This window comes from Lolium perenne, chromosome 3, assembly GCF_019359855.2.
Source record: "Lolium perenne isolate Kyuss_39 chromosome 3, Kyuss_2.0, whole genome shotgun sequence".
NCBI lineage: Eukaryota > Viridiplantae > Streptophyta > Magnoliopsida > Poales > Poaceae > Lolium > Lolium perenne.
The window spans coordinates 8,001,709-8,009,958 of record NC_067246.2 but is presented as its reverse complement, the minus strand read 5'-3'; the positions used below and the strand labels follow the sequence as shown (position 1 = coordinate 8,009,958).

General features: G+C 44.6%; 1 pseudogene; it reads right to left on the bottom strand.

Annotated features, from left to right (window-relative positions):
* Positions 1 to 360: 360 nt before the first annotated feature.
* Positions 361 to 6,458, bottom strand: LOC139837775 (probable disease resistance protein At1g61300; annotated as a pseudogene).
* Positions 6,459 to 8,250: the final 1,792 nt, after the last annotated feature.

Genomic DNA, 8,250 nt, shown 5'->3' with positions numbered 1-8,250 from the left:
TAATAATCCAAATGGAATTGTTGCAGTGACCAACACATCAGCCATTGGTGTTACCCAGGATGTAGGGGTAGTGAACAAAGCTGGGACCTCTCAAAGTGCAGCGAACAAGGGTAAGAATCCTGATGGCACCCTCTGTTTTCAATGTGACACTAAAGGGCATAAGGCAACAGAATGCACTGCAGTATTATGTATCTACTGTGATTCTGCAAAGCATAAAGACAAGGATTGTCACCTTTTATTGATGCCAAAACCTACTGCTATACTCTGGATTGTGTAGGGAAGGTTTAAACTTTTATGACATTCCTCAGAACAAAGATATAAAACTAAAGAATGACAGTGGCAAGGTTGGTAGAGTGCGGATCACTGGGGGACAAATGAGCACTCAACAACTTCTGATGGAGCTTGAATGGCTGGTTCCTGGACAACACCAATGAGATATTACACCCGTTGGGATTGATTCTTTTCGTGTTGTTTTTTCGTCTAAAGCTGACCTTGTGAGGCAGAGAAGGCTTAAACCTGGCGACCAGATCTGCTCCGCATGGGGTTGTTTGCGAACCAATAGTGGCTTGGCAAGATAACCACGTTGCGACAGGCGTGGTAGACAAGCTGGTATTTTCGCTGCCGGGGCAGACTGTTGATGTAGAGGATTCGATGGCTTCGATACATAGTCAGAGTGTGAATTTTTCTCAAAATGACGTACAGACTTAGGTGGGCACGGGAGAGAACCTAATTTCTTCTCCGTGGGCAGAGGATCCGGTCCTTTCTCTACCGCGACAGGTTGTTCATGATTCTCAGGAGGGGGTTATTTCGAGTCAAGTCTCGTTCCCTACGGATATTGTTGAGGCGGGAGATGAACAGCGTTCACATCTGCCCTTGGAGAAAGTCCATTTGGCATCGCCCCACACTCCACAAGGGAGAGGTGGGTCGAGCTCGGGTTCTTTGCATCCTTTGCCAATGAAGACGCAATCTGCTGAGGTGATCACAAGGGGCACCGGTGTTTTCCTGGGTGGGAGATATTCTAAAAAAGATGTGATTGCTTTTGGTGGAATTTCTGAAGAGGTGGTTTTTGGTGTGCGAACAAGTGAAAGAATCAAAGCTCAGCCTAATGCTGATGTGACACAACTGGAACGTGCGCAGCAGAATGCACAGGCTAGAGATGATATTCTGTATTGAGGTTATTCCCTTGGCCATATATTGGATCGATACGTGGTCTTATATCCAAGGAGAGGAGCAGCGAGCTGCCATGGAGTCTGGGTGCAACCGTTTGGAGACGGTCACACAGGATTTCTGCAGTCGGTTCGGTTGGCGGCTTGATCATAGGATCACAATATGATGTATCACTGGCACCCGCTGTTTTGTTTTCTTTTTAATGGTTGATCTTTGTATCGACCATGGATGATACTTGATTTGTAATAAGATCTTGCACTCACTCATAATAAAGTAATAAAACAGCCATATGCATCATTTTGATGCAGAGGCGGGGGCAACCCCATTTCGAAAAATACATTCCCAGACGAGATTGTCAGGTTTCACACAACTGAAAACGCCTCCAGGCAAGCAGGTACAAATTATTACATACTCCTGCCAGTCAGGCAAGAATGCCAACACAGTGGAGACACAAAGCTTTGCTATTGGCATTCAAGAACATAAAACCCGAAAAGAACACATCACGTCTCTGGCAATACTTTGGTCCAGCTCATGTTGGATAATTAGGCACAATTTCCATGATTAATTCCAGAATATTAAGCATGACGACAGTAACTACTAACATGTGAAACTCGAACATACTAGATGCAGTGATCAACATGAACAGTAGCAGAGCAAACAGTACAACATCCATTGCTAAACAGATCGAGATATGTCGCACGTACCGATCTGGTGGAGGTGGCGGTGAAGGTGTAGCAGACGATGTTGCAGCAGTAACGTTGTTGATGACGGGGATGACGGGTCGAAGTAGACGGCGTTGAAGACGACGGTAGGCAGCACCGCCCGACTTGGACGGAAGGCGGCCCGTGATGAAGAGCTTGAGCAGTCGCGCAGAGCGCTTCCCAAAAACCTAATTCGCCCTCTCCCGTACAGGATCGCAAGGACGAGCGATTCCGGAGACCTGCTCTCCCGTTCGCCGATGCACGTCGGCGCGCGGGATGGAGTAGGCTACGATGGCGGCGCAAGCAGAGAGAGGTGGAAACCCTAACTCGTATGTTGGATATATTTCTGCGGTAGCCGGGCAGGAGATTATATAGGCTCGGGAAACCCTAGGCAACGTGGGCCACACCCACGTCGCACGAACTTTTCGAGTCGGTTACAGATAGCCCACGATCCACTCACCACGGCGCGCGCGTCGCGTCGTGTCGAGACGAGCGAGGAGGAGGAGGAGCGCGCGCGTGTAGCACTCCTATTCTTACTCACTTACTAGTGGTGGAACAACCCACCTTATAAGGTGGTCTAACTTCCTCCCAACTTTCCATGTGGGACTAAACTTCCCACCTCTTGTCACTCCCTAGTGAGCTGCCATCAACTTGGGCTCAAACTCACAAGGCTGCCACTATGTGGGCTTTGAGATTTATTGGAAAAACTGAAATCTAATTTGGGCCACTAAAAATGGGCCCAATATTTCAACAGCTCACAACATAGGACCTGACGAAACTGAATCTCAAATAGATGGAGAGGAAAATGCGGAGCAAAGACACAATACATCTGTGGAACCGAAAGAAGCATTTCCGTGCATGCTGTATAAACATGCCTGATAACACTCCCGGACGAGATGATGATACCTTTGCCTATCTTTGTTTGAGCCCAGATAGAAACACGGAAAGGAATTAACAGATTGCTTATGCTATTTAACATACCCTCCGTCTAAAAATAGCTATCTCAACTTTATCTACGTACGGATGTATCTCTAAATTGTGAGATATCTATATTTACATGGAGCCAGCCATAATATTGAAGCTTGGGTTGAAGGAAAGATTTGACACCTCCTTCCAGTTCCAATCGCTCCCAGGATTCAGTATCATCAATCTGTAGAACCTTCAGACTTTGTGGCAAGCTGGCCATGTCAAAAGGAAGCTTCTTGAATTCTGGACATTCAAAAATATGCAGCACCTCTAGAGATGAGAATCTGACATCGGGATCCGCAATAGTGACCAGCGAGTTGCAGCCCTCAAGCAAAAGGTGCTTGAGGGAAGGAAATGTCAGGGAACTCTCTTGTCCACTCCACACGTTGTCAACATGATGCCTTGTAAAAGCTTTCCGCATGCTATAACAGAATTTTACATCAAGTTTTTCAAGACAAGGCAGATACATCGCCCAAGACAGGTGCTCTAGCTTGAAGCAGTCTGACACTGTTAAATGAGTGAGCCTTGGAAATACAGATGTTGGAGATGTTCCCATCCATTTTACTGCTGTGCATTGTTGAAAACCAAACAATTTCAGCTGATCAAGAATACCAAAACTGTAGGATTGTTGTTTAGGCCTCACTGTTATATCTGTCACATACGGGCTGTCTGTAATGTCCAGTTCATACAATGTCGTTTGTGCCAATGATAAAATATCATAGAGATGGAATTCCTTCTTTTCAGCAGATGTTACCAGACGTAAACGCCGAATGGGTAGGTCAGCCGCATCAGAAAGTGATGTCGATCCATCCAAAAGTACTACTGATGTAACAACAACTTTCAAGTGTTTCAGTGTGCCCATCTCTCTATATACATAAGATCTGATACAATCAGACACCCACGTAAGATCCAGGTGTATTATTTCCAATGCTTCTAGTCTAGATATGACCTCATCTGGTATTATTTTTATGGAAGTGTTCTGCAGGTACAGGAACTTGATCTTAATGAGGTTTCCAAAGCTGTGAGGCACTTCCTCTAACTCATAATTATCTGACAAATCAAGATGTATCAATTCTGTCAGGTGACATAAGCTTTCAGGTATCTCCTTGAGTCTATTACTTTGCAAATCCAGATATGTCAGATTAGAGGAATTCACAAGTACTCCACCTATTATTGTTCATCCAAATAATTTTTTTGAAGGCGTAACACCCTCAGTTTCAGCGGGTCATCAACACAAGGAAGTTTCTTCATATTGTTGGACATTAATGAGATGTATTCTGCACTGCTCCATGGGATGCCACAATTTCCATCTGGCCCAACTCCGGCACGGACAAACCAGTTGTCATTGTTCTTACCACAGCCACAAGAGATCCATAAAGACATATCACGAATCACATCATGTAGTTTGACATAATGAATCGATTCTCCACAGCCCTCTAACAAACATGCGCCTGTAAGGTCGCCCATCAGACTATACGCTTTTGTGTAGGGACTTTGTATGTTCCCCACATCCACTAGATCTAAGCCAATCCAGCGTTGAGCAAGCTCTTGTCTGTTAATCTCCTCATACTCTGGCCATAGTGCAGAAGTCAAGAAACAGTTCTTCAGCCTCTCGCTTTTCAAGTTATCATAGCTAAACATGATCTTTCTGAAAACTTCTTTCTCCATCTTCAAGGGGTCTTCATCTCTGTCAATGCAGCACGAGTTTTTCATATGTTGGATTGCACAATCCCATTGATCCGGATGAAATTTCCCATACATTGCCCTTCCAACAGTTACCAAAGCTAAAGGCAAGCCCTTCATTTCAGCCACAAGTATTCTTGCACGATCTTCAATACCAGGAGAAAAAATAGTTTGGTCTCCGACCTTCTCTCTGAATACCTCCCATGCCTCATTCTCCTGCAGATATTGAACTTTAATCCTTTTTTTTCACGTCCATGTCACCACAAACGGATGTAGATCTTGTTGTGAGCACAACTTTTCTCTTGAGTTTGTTCAAAGGTTCAATTCCAAGGGGAAGTGGTATGCCAACTGCTTCCAGATCAATTCTTTCCCAAAGGTCATCCAACAATAACAGAAAGCTTTTCTTCTCCAGGCAGTCACGGATCATGCCACTTTGGGTTCCCACATTGTCATCCCCTTTCAGATTTAGCTCCTTTAAAATTTGTGTTTGGACCTTTAACATTGAACACTCCTTGGAGGCTATCACCCATATAACAGTCATCCTTCCTCTGAAAAAGCCCAGGATTTTTTTCAGAAGACGTGTTTTTCCCACTCCACCTGGACCCCATATTCCGATTACACCCAATGTGGGATCATCCTCAATGAGACGGACATCGTCTTCTATCTTCAAGGCATAAAAAAGAGACATTGGTTAGTGCTCAGAAAACGGGTTTATGACCAGCTATAGATTCCTAGAAAAATTGAGCTTTGGCACAAATTAACACTTACCAAACTTAAGCTAGAAAATTTACTTGCTGCATCATCTATAGCAACTTTCCAGGAACTTGGATCCCTTGTTCCATGCATTGACTTCCCATAACGTACCAGTTCCGATGGCAGGCCATTTATTGTCCGTACCAGATCAGTAGCATGTGGCCCGATGTCGGGATCAGAATAAAGATCCCCTTGGAAATTTATTGACTGTCTAAATAGCTCGCGTGCTTCCTCCTCTTGCAATATAGGCAGTTCAATATCTTTGTTCACACCCATCAGATTACCAACGGATCTGTATCCTGATAGTGACATGATTACCACTTTCCTCTTCTTCTCTCCAACGAATCCAAGAGGATGTGGAATGCCAACCGCTCCAAGGTCCAGATTCTGACGGAGGTCGTCCATAATCACCAAGAATTTTTTTCCCTCAAGCTGTTCGCGTATCCTGGTGGCTCGAGTTGCCTCATCACCATCCTGCTTCATACCAAGCCTGCTTATGATTTCAGATTGAATATTTGTTACAGAGCAAGCGCTGGGGCTTGGAACAAAGATAACAAAATCGAAGAGACTTTTTTCAAGAAATGAATTGTTGATATGCTTGAGGAGATTTGTGTTATCATCTTTGTCTGGACCCCACATTCCAACTATCCCCTCATTGGGATGATTGCTCGCAACGAACCGGAGAGCATCCTCGAGAATAACCTCTCTGCTTCGAGGCATTGGAGCAGGATCTACAAGCATACTCTTGACAGGGCGTGGATCTGGTGAGCGTGTGATACTATTATCGCCTGGTGGATTGCTGGTGATTGATTTCACCTGTTTCAGCTGCTCATCCGCTCGCTTACTGATCCTATAGTTTTCCGAGAAATTTGGGGAGCAGCATCCCCAACATCGGTACCTCTGTTCATACAGCAAGCGGTTCTCCTCTTCTTCAGATATAGCACTATTGGCCGATTCCAACCATAATCTTGCCTGTTCTGTTGGCATGAATTCCAACCTATGCTTGTCATCTCGAATCTTCTGTTGGACGCCTGCCACTTTTTCTTTCAAAACCTCAGCTTCTCTCTTGTGGTCCATCACGTTTGTGTCAGCAGTGAAGCAATACACTGCATGCTTTGCAAAGAGATTATGGAATGGACCTATGACCGTGTTGACAGTAGATCCGAACCAATCACCCCAAGCCGCCATTGTTGGCACTTAACTTAATAAGAGGAACTCCAAGTCAAATGATATGGTGTAGTTGATATGGTGCAGCAAGCTCAAGGTTGCGGCCAGCCCAGCAGCAGCCCTTTGCTTCGTGGTGGCTTAATACGTCTCCAACGTATTTATAATTTCTGATGTTCCATGCTTGTTTTATGACAATACCTACATGTTTTGTTCGCACTTTATGATGATTTTATGCATTTTCCGGAACTAACCTATTAACGAGATGCCGAAGTGTCAGTTCCTGTTTTCTGCTGTTTTTGGTTTCAGAAATCCTAGTAAGGAAATATTCTCGGAATTGGACGAAATCAACGCCCAGAACCTTATTTTTCCCGGAAGCTTCCAGAGCACCGAAGAGATTACGAAGTGGGGCCACGAGGCGGTGACACAATAAGGTGGCGCGGCCTAGGGGGCGTCCCCTTCCGACTCCGTTTCTCCGCCTATTTAAGCCATCCTGACCTAAAAACTTCGGAAGAATAAGCCACGGTACGAGAAACCTTCCAGAGCCGCCGCCATCGCGAAGCCAAGATCTGGGGGATAGAAGTCTCTGTTCCGGCACGCCGCCGGGACGGGGAATTGCCCCCGGAAGCCATCTCTACCGCCATCTTCATCGCCATCGTTGTCTCCCATGATGAGGAGGGAGTAGTTCTCTCCCGGGGCTGAGGGCTCTACCGTAGCTATGTGGTTCATCTCTCTTTGTGATCTAGTTGAATATCATCTATGTGCTACTCTAGTTTTTTTTCGAAATGGGGGTCGACCCCGGCTTCTGCATCATGATGATGCACACATCCTTTTATTAGAAGAGTTCAAAGTATAATTGTTTACAAATCACTTGTCATCGAGGATTGATACAAGAACCAACCATCGAAAGAAACACATAACAAGACTACAAATCAACATAGTCTTCTAGTAAGTCGCCAACCAGCCTGGCACAAGATATCCTGAGCGACCGTCAGGAGCCGTGTGCATCCAGTAGCCATGGCATCCCGCTGCCCCTCCGGAGAGAGTAGGGCCCAGAGCTGGACCCAATGGGAAACCATATGAATAACCTGCAAAAAATGAAATGAAGATTTTTTGTTAAAAATTATATCATTCCTGGTCCTCCAAATAGACCAACATAAAGCAGAAACCCCAATCCGGATAAATGCCTTAGATTGTCTATCTACTCCATTCAACCAGTTACCAAACATATTAGTAATACTGGTGGGAGGCAGAAGAGCATAAGTAAAATGCACACTGCGCCATAAGAGTTTAGCTAAAGGGCATTCAATAAAAAGATGTTGAATGGTCTCCTGTTCCCCACAGAAGACACACTTTGTACACCTATTCCAATGACGTTTAGCTAGATTATCTTTTGTTAGCAACACCTTATTACTCAAGAACCACATGAAAATCTTAATCTTTAACGGAACTTTAACCTTCCATAAATATTTTCGTAGGAAGGGGGTATGGTCACACATAATATCCTCATACATCGACTTCATGATGTAATGTTGACAGTGTGTGCATCATGTAGTACTTGGTATAAGCTATGATTGTGATCTCTTGTAGATTATGAAGTTAACTATTACTATGATAGTATTGATGTGATCTATTCCCCCTTTCATAGCCTGTCGGTGACGGTGTGCATGCTATGTTAGTACTCGGTATAATTGCAATGGTCTATCATGCGCTCTAAGGTTACTTAAATATGAACATCGAATGTTGTGGAGCTTGTTAACTCCGGCATTTAGGTGCTCTTGTAGCCCTACACAATTAATGGTGTTCATCATCCAAC